The sequence below is a fragment of the Protopterus annectens genome, chromosome 16.part0 (genome assembly GCF_019279795.1).
Source record: "Protopterus annectens isolate FY-2018-M chromosome 16.part0, PAN1.0, whole genome shotgun sequence".
Classification (NCBI taxonomy): domain Eukaryota; kingdom Metazoa; phylum Chordata; order Ceratodontiformes; family Protopteridae; genus Protopterus; species Protopterus annectens.
In genome coordinates this window covers 311,062,694-311,078,432 of record NC_056750.1, presented here as the reverse complement: position 1 = coordinate 311,078,432, position 15,739 = coordinate 311,062,694, and positions in this window count along the sequence as shown.

Here is a 15,739-nt window from a genome sequence, read left to right as displayed (position 1 = left end):
GTACTATCAACAGATGGTTGACTGCAACATTGGCTTATGTGTTATGTGTCTCAGGGGATCCAGGACCTCTCTGCTTGGGATGGCATGATTGACAGAACCCAATGACTTGCCATGGATGTCCTACATCTGTCATCGCTGGGTTGCCAGGTACTGGCTAAGTGTCTTGCCATCCCTATTGTACCTTATTAGGCAGTGTTCCTAACTACCACCATATCAGCTACACATGTATGCAATCTGAGGGTCATGCTGCTCAACAGTGGACATCTAACTGTCAGGATGCAGTCACTCATAGCAGTCGGAGTGGAGGACACATGTCTGCTGTAATGGAGAGGTGGTGCACAGCAGCAGACAGCAGACCTGCAATATCAGGATATGATGCATCAGCCCCCAAACATGGACCACAACACACCTCCGCAGGTGGTGTTGTCTCCATATTTATTATAGATAGGAATACCTCCAGACTAGTATCCCATCATAATGCATTGGAGATAACTCAGGTAAAATTACCTTGGAGTAATAGTGCAATCCAGACCGTAACCTGCTATGGGTCCGCATCTATGATCCCTAGACTGTCAATGCACATTCATTAACACCCTGCCATCTTTGATGGTCCAATGCAACAATGACATGGTATGAGTTGCTTAGATCTCTGTTGAAACTGTTTTGTCCCACCCACCCTCTCTATTTTTCGTTTGTAGTTTAAATTTGGTGGCTTTTGTAGTTGCCCGCTCCACTGTAGATTTGATCTGGGACACTCCCCCAGTCCTATCTCTTTACCACATTCTACCTAATAAGCTCTTTCTGCACTTGCTTTTAGTGCTTTTTAATTTAATTGCATTTTTTTAAACTGTGTTTGGTCTAATATTGCTGCATACTCAAGTGTGCTAGCTTGCACTGCATGTGAATTGTTTTTACTACTGTTTTTGCTACGTTTCTGTAAAAAAAAAATTGCAAGCCTGTTTCCTACCTTTCCTGTAACTAGTGTTCTAGATACAGATTTGTTGTATCCAGGAATGTATGTAAGCGTCTGAGCCCCCCAAGCCTTTCTGTGTTGCAGGGAAGCCTTCTAGCTTATCAGTGGGAGTGGTAAGCACTAGGTAACCTGTCTACCACATAAGGAGTGGTTCTGGCCCAGAAACTGTAGTTATTGGCCGTTTGGGCAATCTTCCATCTCTCTCACCTTTTTGATTTGAAAGCCTGCATTTGTACTTGTTTCTGTCCTGTAACTCATCTAGTGTGGATTCAGATTCTTAGTTTTAGCACTAAAATTTGCATATTCATGCTCAGCACTTGTTCAGAACTTGTAAGCACTAAATAAGCTACTAATTACTATAGCACTCAATCTTCCTCATTACCTAGAGGAAAACAGTTTTTGTACTTACTTTTCAAACTTGCTTAGAGAAAAACAGCTCTTGTACTCACTTTCCTCACTTATCTAGAGGAAAATAGTTTTTTATTCAGGCATGTCCAAGGGTCAGCTCCCAGTGTTCTCTCCTGTCTATCTGATGAATCTGAGCATCTTGAGGCAATGTAGAAATTGCCTCATGTACACAGACAACCCTCTCCTCCTACCACCCAACACTACAACCTGTGAGAGATGCACTTATCTAGCCAAACTGGAGGTAAAGCTCTCTCCAACCAAGACTGAACTTGACAGTCATGAGGAGAAGGTAAACATCTGCACCACACTCCACTCATCACATAGTCTCACTAAATCTACACCACCAAAACCCACACATAGTAACACAAAAACATTCGCAGAGGCTCTCAATAATAATCTGTCTAAGCAACAGAGACCTCCAAAGCAGAAACGCAAGCAACCTCCATCCCCCAATACAACCCAAATGACACATAGCCCACAGACTCAGTGTGCCACTCAACCACAGCCAATAAGGCAAAACAACATACCCAACACACTAGTCATAGGTGACTCTATAGTCAGGCACACTGATGTCCCACTCACCAGGCTGAACAAGGAGAAGGTTACTGTCAGCTGCCTGTTGGGTGCCAGTATCCGCCACATAACCCATGCACTCAGGTCACTCCACAACAAGTACAAATATGACTCTGTCATTGTCCATGTTGGTGTGAATGACCTCAGACCTACCTCCCTGGACTACATGAAAAGAGACATGGAAGAGCTCTTCGATCTTGTAGCCCAGGCAGGTATGACCCTAGCCCTGAGTAGCATTCTGCCATCGCCCAGAATGATACCACAGTACAAGGACAAAATGATTGACTTCAACAATTGGCTAAGCTTCTGGTGTCATTCTAAGGGGATCCAGTATCTGTCTGCTTGGGATGACATGGTCGACAGACCACGATGCTTTGCCACAGATGGCCTGCACCTGTCGCCCCTGGGATTCTGGATACTGGCTATGGCTCTTGCTGCCCCTATAGTGCCTTTTTTAGGCAGGGTTCAAATAACAAATTCACCACCATAACAGGAACAGGCAAGTAAAAACTGAGGGTAATGCTACTCAATGCTAGAAGTCTAAATATCAAAATGCACTCACTCAAGGCGAGTCTGAAGAAGCGATCAGCTGACTTAGATCGTGAAAGCACCTACTCTTGTTTAATAAAGTGGTGTGAAACTACAAGTGAACCGTTTCCTACCTTGACTACTACATCTCAGTCACAACTTTTGGTTTTATAAAGGGCACTACTGTGAAGCTGCAAGTGATTTATTTCCTAACATGGATTATTCAATTTTTATCTTCAGCTGTGGTCTAACCATTGGTCTTTTCATTTTTTTTTCGCTTGAGGTGTATACCAGGTGTTTATCCAGCTTTTGTTTTCTTTCATGTATAACTCATACCACACTTTTCGGCCATTTAACCTGGACCGAAACACCAAAGGCAGAGGTGTATCCATATTCATTAAGGATATCCACACCTCCAGGCTAGTTGCTCAGCATAATGCATCCGAGGTTATCCAAGTGCAACTAACTCTGGGCAAAACTGCAATCCAAATTGTAGCTTGCTACAGATCCCCCACCATGCCCCAGGATTCCCACTCCTCTTTTCCTGATGTACTGGAAAATATTAGGGTTCAACCAAACACCCTAATAATGGGCAACTTCAACTACCCCACCATTAACTGAGAAAACTACTCGTGTACCAACTCCTTAGCTCAACGCTTTCTGGAATTCATGAACTCCAATGCCCTAGATCAACTTATCCACACCCCCACCAGGGACAACAATATCCTAGACCTAGTTATTACCAACATGAGTGACTGGTGTTCCACACCTGAAGCCAACTCCTTGTTGGTCCGATCCGACCATAAGCTTATCACCCTTGATATCCACATCCCGCCCCCACCCCCATTAAGGAAACCACAGTAAAACATTTCTCCAAAGCCAACTTCATGCTTCTTAAGACAGAAGTGGTGAACTTCATGACACCCATGCAGATGGACAATACAGTTACAACTGCTGAATCCTACACAAATGCACTCTATAAGCACTTACACGAGTGCATGGATCGTCCTATCCCAAACAGAACCAAGACACTATCCTACAAAAAAAGGAAGCCAATCTGGTGGTCCCCCACCATAAACAAACTGTACAACAGAAGGAAGAAACAGTTGCAAAAGAGAGTAAAATCCCATGAGTGGAGGAGCTCCCTGGTCAGCCTCAGTAAGAAGCTGAGATCCCTTATAAGATCCTCCAAAGCTAGCTACGAAAACAAAATCGCCACTAAATCCAAGGACAACCACAAAGCATTCTATAGCTATGTCAAGAATCTAGATGGCAACACCCAGATCTGCTCTGAGTTACAGCACAATGGCACGAAAATTACAGAACCAACTAATATTGCCAACATCCTGGCAGATAGGTTCAGTGCTAACTTTACTCCCTCTCACCCCCTAAAGGGCCCATATCTATACAGGAAGAATGCAGAGTCCCTGTAATCACAACTATACAGGTAAAAGCTGCACTCTTTAACGCCAAAAACACAGCATCCATGGGACCGGACAACATCCTAGGCTCCGTTTTACACGAACTTCAGAACTAACTGGCTCCCCACTTAAGCACCATGTTCAATAATAGCCTCTCATCAAGCTTTGCGCCCACTAAATGGTGCACAGCAACAGTTATCCCACTCCACAAAGGGGGAGCTACCACTGATACTGGGAACTATCGACCTATTAGCCTGACGAGCCTGGTCTGCAAGGCCATGGAACATATCATCATGGAACTCATAAACAAAGACATTGGTAACCTCCAAACTCTGGATCCCACCCAGTTCAGGTTTGTGAAAGGCAGATCAAGCCTCCTGAACCTGATTGACTTCTTTGAGGCAGTCACCAAAGCTGTGGATGAGGGTAAGGTGGTTCACACAGCCTATCATGACCTCGCCAAGGCTTTCGACACCACCCCCCATTCTGGAATTATAGCTAAACTCACTAAACTAGGTATAAATCCCTACGTCACAAGATGGGTTGCCAACTGGCTCACTGACAGAACCCACACTGTAAAAGTTGCAGACTCCAAATCTGACCTCATAGCAGTGACAAGTGGAGTACCATAGGGTTCCGTCCTGGGACCTCTCCTGTTTGGTATCTACGTCTCTGAAATACAGGCGAACACAGAAGGCCTCTGGCTAATGAAGTTTGCAGATGACTGCAAACTAGAAGCCATAGTCAAGTCCCCAAATGATGTGGACATCCTACAGAAGGGCCTCACTGAGATGAATGCCTGGTGTCAGAGCCATGGCCTCAAGCTCAATGCCAAAAAGTGCAGTGTCATCCCCTTTGGTAAAAACTCTGTACCCACGAACTGACACATAGGCAGCAATCTACTTAACACCAAATGCGTGATAAGAGACCTTGGAACCGAGGTGGACAGTAGTCTCTCCTTTGATAGTCACATCGCCACAGTAGTCAGAAAGTCCTTTTATGTGGCACACCTCATCATAAAAGGGTTCTCATCCAGGAAAAGAGGTCATTGTTCCCCTCTACTCATCACTCATTAGACCCATTATAGAGTACAATGCCCCTTTTGGAATGTACCTCACAAGACATCTGCAGCAGCTGGAAAGGCCACAGAAGTACCTCACAAAGAGGATTAATGGCCTCAAACAAATGCCCTACACTGACTGCCTCAAAAAAATCTAGCTTTACTCCGTAGCATATTGCCTACTCCGAGGTGATCTCTGCCTAACATATAAAGCTATGTCAAACTTGAAACTGAATTGAAACTGTAGTTTTATTGGCCATTTTGGGTCAATTCCAAAACTCCTTCATCTTCCTCTCTTAAAACCTGGTTGCCTCGTGGTTTTGGTGGCTTTTCAGGCTTGTTGGCTGTTGGTGAAGCACCCACCAAGTGGAGAAAATTCTGAGAGAAGAAAGGAGCCACTTTTGAGATTTTAAGTATTTTTCATCTGTTTATTTGCTAAGTTTTTCTGCATAGCCACCTATTTTGAGCATTTTTTGGCTTGTTAAACTTGATTTCTGCATTAGTAACTGTATTTAGAGCACAACCTAAAGCTGTTTACTGAATTTCCTGTTTGCACTTATTTTGAAAATCATTTTTTTCTCAAAGCTTGCATTTTATCTGTCTTTGGCCTAGCACTCTTGTGTGGGGTCATTTACTGCACTGTTATAACTTGTTAATACTTGTGAACCTCTACTATCTCTGAAAAAAACAAAAAAAACAAAAAAAAATTTTGCTTTTTTCCCACTTTTCTGAGATTAAAAAAGTTCAGTTACAGGCTTGCTGTTCTTGAACTGTTTGTAAGTTTCTGTGAGGCCATTTTTTGCTTGGGCTAAAGGGAAGTCTCTCTGTTGATCAGTGGCAGTGAAAAACATTGAGCAGCCTTCCTGCTCTGTGGGAGTGGTTACTGACTTGAAACTGTAGTTGTATTGGCCATTTTGGGTCAATTCCAAAACTCATTCATCTTCCTCTCTTAAAACCCTCTTTTGCGCAGTTTTGCGTGTTTTTGTGCATAGCGCAACAGCGGGCAGCGCCGCCTACTTGGGTTTAAACTATTCCTGGCTCCACAAAGTCTGCTCTTCACTTTTTCCCTTAGAACTGCTCTATCTTTCAATTTAAACACCATATTCTCATTCTAAGGTCCTTCACTGGTCCAATTAAGTAATCCCACAAGTTAGCACTATTAAACCATAAGCACTACTTACTCTTATACTCTCGATTACCCTGTCCCTATTGGTCCGTCTTAAATTCAGTTTCCCTATATTACTCTAGCATGTCCAAAGGTCAGTCAATGGTTTCCTCTCCAGTCCAGCTGGTGAACCTGGGAATTTTGAGGCAATGTTACAACTGTCTCATGTACACGGACAACCCTCTCCTCCTCCAAACAGATTCAAATATATGTGAGAGATGCAACTATTTAGCCAAACTGGAGGCTGAGCTCTCTCATCTCAAAACTGGTGTAACCAGTCAGGAGGAGAAGGTAACCTCACACAACACAATTCCAGTATCACATAGTCCCACCACATCAGCGAGCCAAACACATAAATACACAAAAACATACTCGGAGGCTCTAAATAAAAATCTACCTAAGCAACAGAGACCTCCAAAGCAGACATCTAAGCAAATGCTACCTCAAAACAAAACACGCACAACACAAAGCCCACAAAGTCAGTGTGCCAAGCAGCCACAGCCCTTAAGGCTGAATAACACACCTGTCACTCTTGTAATAAGTAAATCTATTGTCAGACACACTAACGTCCCACTCACCAGGCTGAATAAAGAGAAGGTCACGGTGAGCTGTCTGTCGGGTGCTAGGATCTGCCACATAATGCAAGCACTCAGGTCACTCCAAAGCAAATACAAATATGACTCAATCATTGTACATGCTGGTGTGAATGACCTGAGATGTACCTCCCTGGACTACATGAAAAGAGACATAGAGGAGCTCTCTGATCATGTAGCCCAGGCTGGTATGACCCTGACCTTGAGCAGCATCTTACCCTCACCTAGAATGATGCCACAGTACAAAGACAAAATGATCGATTTTAATAATTGGCTAAAATGTTGGTGTCATTCAAAGGGGATCCAGTGTCTGTCAGCCTGGGATGACATGCTCGACAAGCCACATTGCTTCGCTAGGGACGGCTTGCACCTGTCACCACTGGGCTTGGATATTGGCAAAGGCTCTTGCCACCCCATAGTGCCTTTTTAGGCAAGGCTCAAAAGTCAAACCCACCCCATAGCCAGCACAAGGAACAAGAAACTAAGGGTAATGCTGCTAAACGCCAGAAGTCTTAACCTCACGATGCACACACTCTCCTCAGTATGGAGAACATCGATATCTGTGCAGTGACAGAAACCTGGATCAAGGCTCCAGAGCGCATCCCAGAACTACCAGGCTATACCTCATATCATGCTTTTCAGCCCCAAAACCTGGACCGAACCACAAAAGGAGGGGGAGTTTCCATATTTATCAAGGATATCCACACCTCCAGGTTAGTGGCATTGCACAAAGTATCGGAGACCATCCATGTGCAACTAACAGTGGGCAAGACTGCTTTTCAGTTTATAGCATCCTACAGACCACCCTCTCAAAGTCAGGAATCCCACTCAGCTTTCCTGAAAACATTGGAGAACATGAAGATCTCTCCGAACACCATTATAATGGGTGACTTCAACTACCCAAACATTGACTGGGAGCACTACTCAAGCCCCAGCATCTTAGCCCAAAGGTTCCTGGAAATTACAAACACAAATGCTATGGAACAACTAGTCACCACTCCCACAAGAGTGGACACATACTAGACCTGACCATTACCAACATGGGGACTCTATGCTCCACACCAGAAGTATATCCCTCATTGGTAAGATCAGACCATAAATTAATCTCACTGGATGTCCACATCCCGACCCCACCCCCAACCCAGAAAACCACAGTGAAAAACTTCTCAAAAGCGAACTTCTCACTTCTCAAAACTGAAGTGGAATCCTTCAAGGCCCCAGGGCCAGTGGAAACTATGGCTCAAACTGCAGAATCCTATATAAACGCATTCCACGGACATCTCCAGGAATGCATGGATCATGCTATCCCAAACAAAACCAAGATCCGATCACCCAAAGGCAGGCGTCCAGTCTGGTGGACCCCTGCCATAAATAAACTGTACAACAGAAGGAGGAAGCTACTACATGACAGAGCAAAATCCCTAATAGGGAAGGCATCTCTGATCAGTACTAGCAAAAAATTACGATCCCTCATAAAATCCTCCAAGGCCAGCTTTGAGAGAAAAATTGCACAGGACACCAAAGACAATCATAAGGCTTTTTTCAGTTATATTAGAAACCTGGGATGCAACTCCCAGACTTGTTCTGAGTTAATTCTAAATGACAAAGAATACACTGAACCCACAGACATCGCCAATATCCTGACAGACAGGTTCAGTGCAAACTTCTCCCCCCCCCCAAAAGAGCAAGCATCTACCCCCGCAGAGGGCTGCCTCCCCAACATCTCTATTGCTCAGGTGAAGGCTGCCCTCTCCAAAGCACACTGCTGCCATGGGACCAGATGGCATCCCAGGTTGCGTCCTACATGAACTCCAAGAGGAACTAATCCCTCAAATAAAACAGCTATACAATCTCAGCCTCACTACAGGATATGTGCCCACAGAATGGCGTACAGCAACAGTGGTCCCACTCCACAAAGGTGGAGCCTCTACAGACCCTGGAAACTATCGCCCCATAAGCCTGACTAGCTTACTCTGCAAGGCTATGGAGAGGATCATCATGGAGCTCATAAACAAAGACATTGGGGACCTACAGACACTAGATCCTACCCAGTTCGGCTTTGTCAAGGGCAGATCCTGCCTTTTGAACCTGGTTGACTTCTTCGAAACAGTCACCAAAGCCATAGATGAAGGGAAGGTTGTCCACACAGCCTATCTGGACCTTGCAAAGGCATTTGACACAATACCCACTCGGGCATCATAGATAAGCTATCCAGCTTAAATATAAACCCCTATGTCACAAGATGGTTCGCAAACTGGCTCAAAGACAGAACCCGCAGAGTGAGAGTTGCTGGAGCCATGTCAGACTCGAAACCAGTCACAAGTGGTGTCCCACAGGGTTCTGTCCTGGGACCACTCTTGTTCGGTATATACTTTTCCGAGGTACAGGCAAACGTGGGAGGACTATGGCTCACCAAGTTCAGAGCGACTGCAAACTGGGCGCCATAATCAACTCTCCAGCTGACACAAACATCCTTCAAAAAGGTCTCACAGAGACAGATAACTGGTGCCAGCGCCATGGTCTAAAGCTAAATGCCAAAAAATGTATAGTCATACCCTTTGGCAAAAACAATGTGCCCACAAATTACCACATAGGCGGAAACCCATTAAGTACAGAGAAAGTTATTAGGGACCTGGGACCCAAGTTGATAGCAATCTCTCCTTTGAAAACCACATTGCCAAAGTGGTTAGAAAGACCTTCTACATAGCCCACCTCATCACGAAGGGTTTCACATCTAGATCAAGAGAGGTAATCGTGCCCTTTATTCATCCCTCATCAGGCCCATCATAGAATACAATGCCCCTTTTGGGATGTACCTTACCCGACACCTGTAGCAATTAGAAAGACCCCAAAAGTATCTCACCAAGAGGATCAAGGGTCTCAAACAGATGCCATATGCTGCTCGGTTAAAAAAACACCAGCTCTACTCAGTTGCATACTGCCTACTTTGAGGCGATCTATGCCTGACATACAAAGCTATGTCAAATCCAGAATTAATGGACATGCTCCACCTCAGTAAATCTAAATCCCTTAGAGCCACATGCTCGAGGGACTTGAACCTCAGCACAGAAATAAATAGAACTTGCTGGAGGGACAGGTTCATAACCCAGAGGCTCCCTTCGCTCTGGAATAGAATTCCAGTTCATGTGAGGCAGAGCACCTCACTGAATCTCTTCAAGAAGAATCTCGATAGGTGGATGGGGGATCGTAGGTTTGTCCCAGGGATTACTCCCAAGTCACTATTAGACAGAGGCACAGTAAACTAAACCTTAAAGGGCACAGTATACTCAAATCAAGGGGTGGCGTAAGCCATACAGAATCAGGCTAGGCTTATAATTGCCTCAGGGCAGATAGCCTAGTATGAACCTATGAACCTAACCCAGGGCTGTTGGACATGCTACATGCTCTAGGGACCTAAACCGTGTCACCACAATAAACAAGACATGTTGGAGGGATAGATTCCTGTCCCAGAGACTTCCTATACTCTGGAACAAGCTACCCATCTATGTCAAGCAAAGTTCTTCATTAGCACTCTTCAAGAAAAATTTTGATGAGTGGATCGGAAATAGGAAATACACCCTGGGGATCACTTCAGTGTCTCTGCTGGACAGTGGCTCAGGAAAATACCTCTGGAAGATGGGTGTGTCACCAGGATGTAGCTCTGCAGCAAGGCCACAGGGTATGGCAGTGTGGTGACACATCCACCATGTCATAGGCAGGGTACAGTATGTGCATGGTAATCCCCGGTGTGTAACACAGTGATTGCATATGCCTCACAGATTATAAGGCTGAGGGTTGTACATAGGTACATGCTGATGTACAACATCTGTTGCAGAATGGAGAATGGTACATGTTCTGGTTTGGACACACCTCTGATTGCTAATAGCCACAGCCACAGGGGATATTCATCAACCATACACACTGGGATTGCTACACACACACACACACACACACACACACACACACACACACACACACACACACACACACACACACACACACACACTTGCCAGTACTGAGATTCATAGGTTCATTGCTTCACAGGTGTGTAGTAGGTGAATGGGCCTGAAGGCTCTACAAGGCTAGCCCAAGGGAATACCCTGGCATTAGGCCACATGACAATAGTCCCCATTGTGGCTCAGGAGTATAGTCACTGGAGTGGTCCCCAGGGGTGGGTATAGTATTCCCCATCCACTCATCCAGATTTCTAGTGTGGGTGGCCAGTGACGTGCACTGCTGCCCATGTATGTGATCTATATTCCATAACATGGACAGTGTCTGGGTTGTGCACATGTCCCACATGCATGTTCTTTGATGTGTGGAAGTGTGCTTGAGGTCTCTGGGGCATGTTGTGTGGACAGATTGGTATCTTCTGATGTAGCATTCCTGACCTCATTTGGTGAGACCTGGCTATGTAACTGAGGTAGTGATTGCACCTATATTGGCAGTATGATACAGGTATTCAGTGGAGTTAGTGGTGTCTGTCCATACAGGGCATGTGTATAAGGCATGGTATTCCCTTTGTGGGGTATGTTTGCAGATGCTACAGTTGTTGCAGGCATCCAGTGGGGAACATGGCAAAAGGGCCACTGTACATATTGATTGGGCTACTGAGGGGATGGAACAAGGTGCCATGTCTTTTTACTTGCTGGATAACACACTCTCAGTCAAGAGATGTAACACATCAAAGTACTTTCTAATGTCAGTGGCACTGTTATGGTCAACAGGCATGTACTCCACTGCAATCACACTGTGGGTACTACCTGTGAGGCAATATGCAGGGGAACTACCAATATACTGGTTGTTGCCTAGCCAAGTGTGTTTGTGTATAATACATGGATGGAGAGTGGCCTCTGAGTAATAGAAAGGTTGCCTATATTGTTCACTAATCCATACTATCACGTAGTCATTGCACATGGCACTAGACATATAGGGCTGTGGATTGTCTACACCAACCTCTACGGTGTTTGACAACTGTTGGCCTTGTAATGTAGGCATTGTGACATATACTAGGTCCTCAACATAATAATTTAGCAAAACCCGCCCCCCCAACAGATCCTGTTATTACACAATCACACTGATCCACAGGCAGAATACTGATCACACACACACGCACACACACACACACACACACACACACACACACACACACACACACACACACACACACACACACACACACACACACACTTGCCAGTACTGAGTTTCAAACCCTTACCTAGCTATGTATTGCTACTACAGTGTACCGCATTTATCGCACCTGCCATGGAGCTTATAGGACGGATGTTGTCCCAAGGTACTTCTAAGGTGAGGAACATCACATGCCCTTGTAAATACTGGCATTGGGTGATGTAGTGGGTGAGAGATTCCAAAAAATATTTTACCCTACACACACATTTACATTTGCAAGGGGTGAGGTTCAAACCTCTATCTTTTCAGACCATTATGTTATGCATTTACCACATGCACCACTGACCTTACATGGCTTAGGGTTGCCAACAGGTACTGCTAAGGTGGATAATATCTGCAGGACTGCTAAAGTCAGGCACTGAGATGTGTACTGGGTGTAAATAGGGCCAAAATATTTGCAGTACGGACATACATATGTAGACATATGTACACACACAGACACTTGCTAGGGATGAGAGTCAAACCCATACCTATGTAGTTATTGCTACTACATTGTTCTGCATTTATTGCACGCGCCATGGAGCTTAAATGTAGGAGGGCTGTGCAAAGGTATCTTTGAAGGTGAGTGACATCAGCAGCAGTGATAAAGGAGGGGTAAGGGAAGTGTTGTAAGTGTGAATGATGACAAAATCAGGTCATTACAAGGATACACACACACTCATACACAAACACTCACATTTACACAGTTGCCAGGATCAGGATTGGAACTCCTACCTAACTAGTTTGCTACACTATAGTATTATGCAGTTATCACAAGTGTCATGGAGCTTATATGTTGGTGAGCTGTCCAAAGGTATCTTTGAAGGTGAGTGACATCAGCAGCTGTGCTAAAGGATTGGTTCGGGAAGTGCTGTAAGTGTGAATGACCAAAAAATCAGGTATCTACAAGGATACACACACTAACTCACACAAACACTCACATTTACACAGTTGCCAGAATCAGGATTGGAATGCCTACCTAATTAGTTTGCTACACTATAGTATTACACAGTCATCGCAAGAGCCATGGAGCGTATATGCTGGAGAGCTGTTCAAAGGTATCTTTGAAGGTGAGTGACATCATCAGCAGTGCTGAAGGAGGGGTAAAGAAGGTTTAGTGAGTATGAATGGCCTCAACCACATTCATCTAGAAACACACTCACACACACACACACACACACACACACACACACACACACACACACACACACACACACACACACACAAAACTTTACATTTGACAGGACTGAGATTACAACTGCTACATGGATACCTATGTGTACTGTAGTGTTACAAAGTTATCACAAACACCACTGACACTATAGGGCTGAGGGCTAACCAAAGATATTTCTACAGTGAATAACATCAGCACATCATGTGATATAGGCCAATGAGATGTGTACTGGGTGGGACAGGCCTCATAATGGGATTCTCTCTGTTGCTGTCCATCTTTCTCTTCCCCATGTCTCTGTGTGTGTATGTTTGACATTTTCTATTATGTTGGCCTTAGATATGTGTGTGTATTCCTATCCAATGTGTGTGTGTGAAGTATCAATGGTGTACAATTTGGTGTGTGTACACAGACAGCTGCGATATCTGTAGTCCATTGTGTTGTGAGACATGGGCTTCATTTCTCTAAGTGTAGGATCATGCCCAGTATGACCTTCTATATTATGTGTGTGCATCCATTCCAGGGAGGGTTGGACTCCAGTTCAAGGTTTTGTGTTCTGCAGCAACACGTAGCAAACTGTTTCTGCAGGATATCTGTAGATAGGTTGCCAATATGGAGATACAATGGGCTTAACATACAGGGGATACTGTAACTATTGCTGTCTGTGCTGCTTGTATGACATGCTTGGTTGTAGCACAGATATTCTGACATATGTACTGTTTTACACTGTGATGTGTCATGTCACCAAATACTGACAGTTATCATTTTTTGCTCACAATTATTTACTGGGAAATACAAGATAAATGAAGCTGAGACCAATATTCTGAGGCATACAGACTACACATTCTGGCACACACCTGCTATTGTGGAGGGGTAGCTACAGACAATAGACTGCTGGTTCTGTGTAAATGGTGCAGCACCTTGTTAGTAAGCTGGCTGGGGTTCCCCTCCTTGTGCTTTTCTCAACTTCATGGAATGGCTGTATCCTGCTGGGCCATACCTCTCAGCTGTACAGATACACCCAGGTTATCCAGAGGCAGTTACCTTCACATTGTGGTTTACAAGTGGTTTTGTGGCTATTCATTCATGGGTTTGCAGTCGGGAGTAGTATGGGCATACATTAGAGTTTCACGCTTCAAACACTCCATGACATCCATGCTTTTATACCCCCCCGTTATTCTCTCCTCCACCTAACATTATGTAAGCAATATCTCAGAGGTATCCCTATAGTTGGGCCTTAATCCCCATAATATTTATGGCCTGATCCACATTCCCTGCAGTAGGAAATGGGGAGGCATGCTACTGGCATTTGTCAACATGGCCTTGCATTTGTTTTCGGTATACTGTGTTAGGTTGTTAGTTGGGACCCCCTGACACTCCGTACATTGGCACTATGAGTGAGGCATGGGCATTTGCCAGAGGACTGTAGGTCATTTGAGAGTGCTACAGGCCATCTGTTACTGCATTTCTCCATGGGATTGTGAGAGGGATGCACACCTGCAGACTTTAACATTTGAAATGACTGTACTGGTATTTTGGTTACTCTGTTGGGTTCCATTTCATATTGTATTGTGACCTATCATGCAGACAAGAGGTATATCAGTAGAGTACACATGTTAGATCTTAATGGCATATATTTCAGTTTCAGACTTCTTACCCTTCAGAACTAGAATGCAACTGCCAGACCTGTTGTAGTATGTTTGTGTAGGTATGGTGGGGGGGGTTGTTCCCTATTGCCATCATTTGGGGGCCTTAGCCCAGCCTTTCTTCATGGTCATCTGCACCTGTCCTGCTGGGTGAGGCTGGTGGTAGATATGTGACCCTCATCGACAACCATGTTGTGACCTATTAACACCCACAAGTCTTTGGGTCATCACATGTACTGCAGTGGGGGTTGTCACCTTGTGTAGTGCTGCCTAGTATGTTGACACCAGTATTTGTTATGAATTTCCAGCTATCTCATATAGCTGTCTGTTGCTATCCCATTCAGCCACCCAATTCCCTTACATGCTTGCATCCATATCATACATACAAGTATGAGAACATACTACTCCATTCAGTAATTGATAGGAAGAGTGACTTACCTTGTCGCTGGGCCAGCATTGGGGACAGTGCTGGAGGGCTGACTATGTTGGATCACATAGTATACTCCCTGTACATGGTAAAGCTCAGGTAGCATCATGTTTGGCATCCCTTTTACTCATACCTCTCAACCTGGAAACATCAAAAATCTGGACAAGGCCCATGAAAAATAGGTAAAAATCTATATGCTGATTAACATTTAATTTGCATACATAATTACATAACCCCACCCACTCCAATGGGATTGTGGGATACCAACTTTCAAATGTAGGGAATAGAGAGATGGTGGAGCCAAGATCCCAAAAATATAAGTATAAATGTAGATAAAGAGATGTGTAGGCTGGAAATTAAAATACTTGAAATTTATTACAAAACACAGGTTTAGGTAAGTGCTTTCAAGGCAATCCTCTTCTTTAGACCTTTATATAGAAATAAATTAGCACACAAGGTTTAAATAAAACCAATAATCAATAAAAATTCTTTAAAAATCACTGATACAACCCTTTTTTTTTCAAGAGAGGTTTTAAAGATACAGTACTGTTAAGACCAGGTGATAAGTATGCTTTAAAGTCCACTATCCACCTTAATTCAGCATA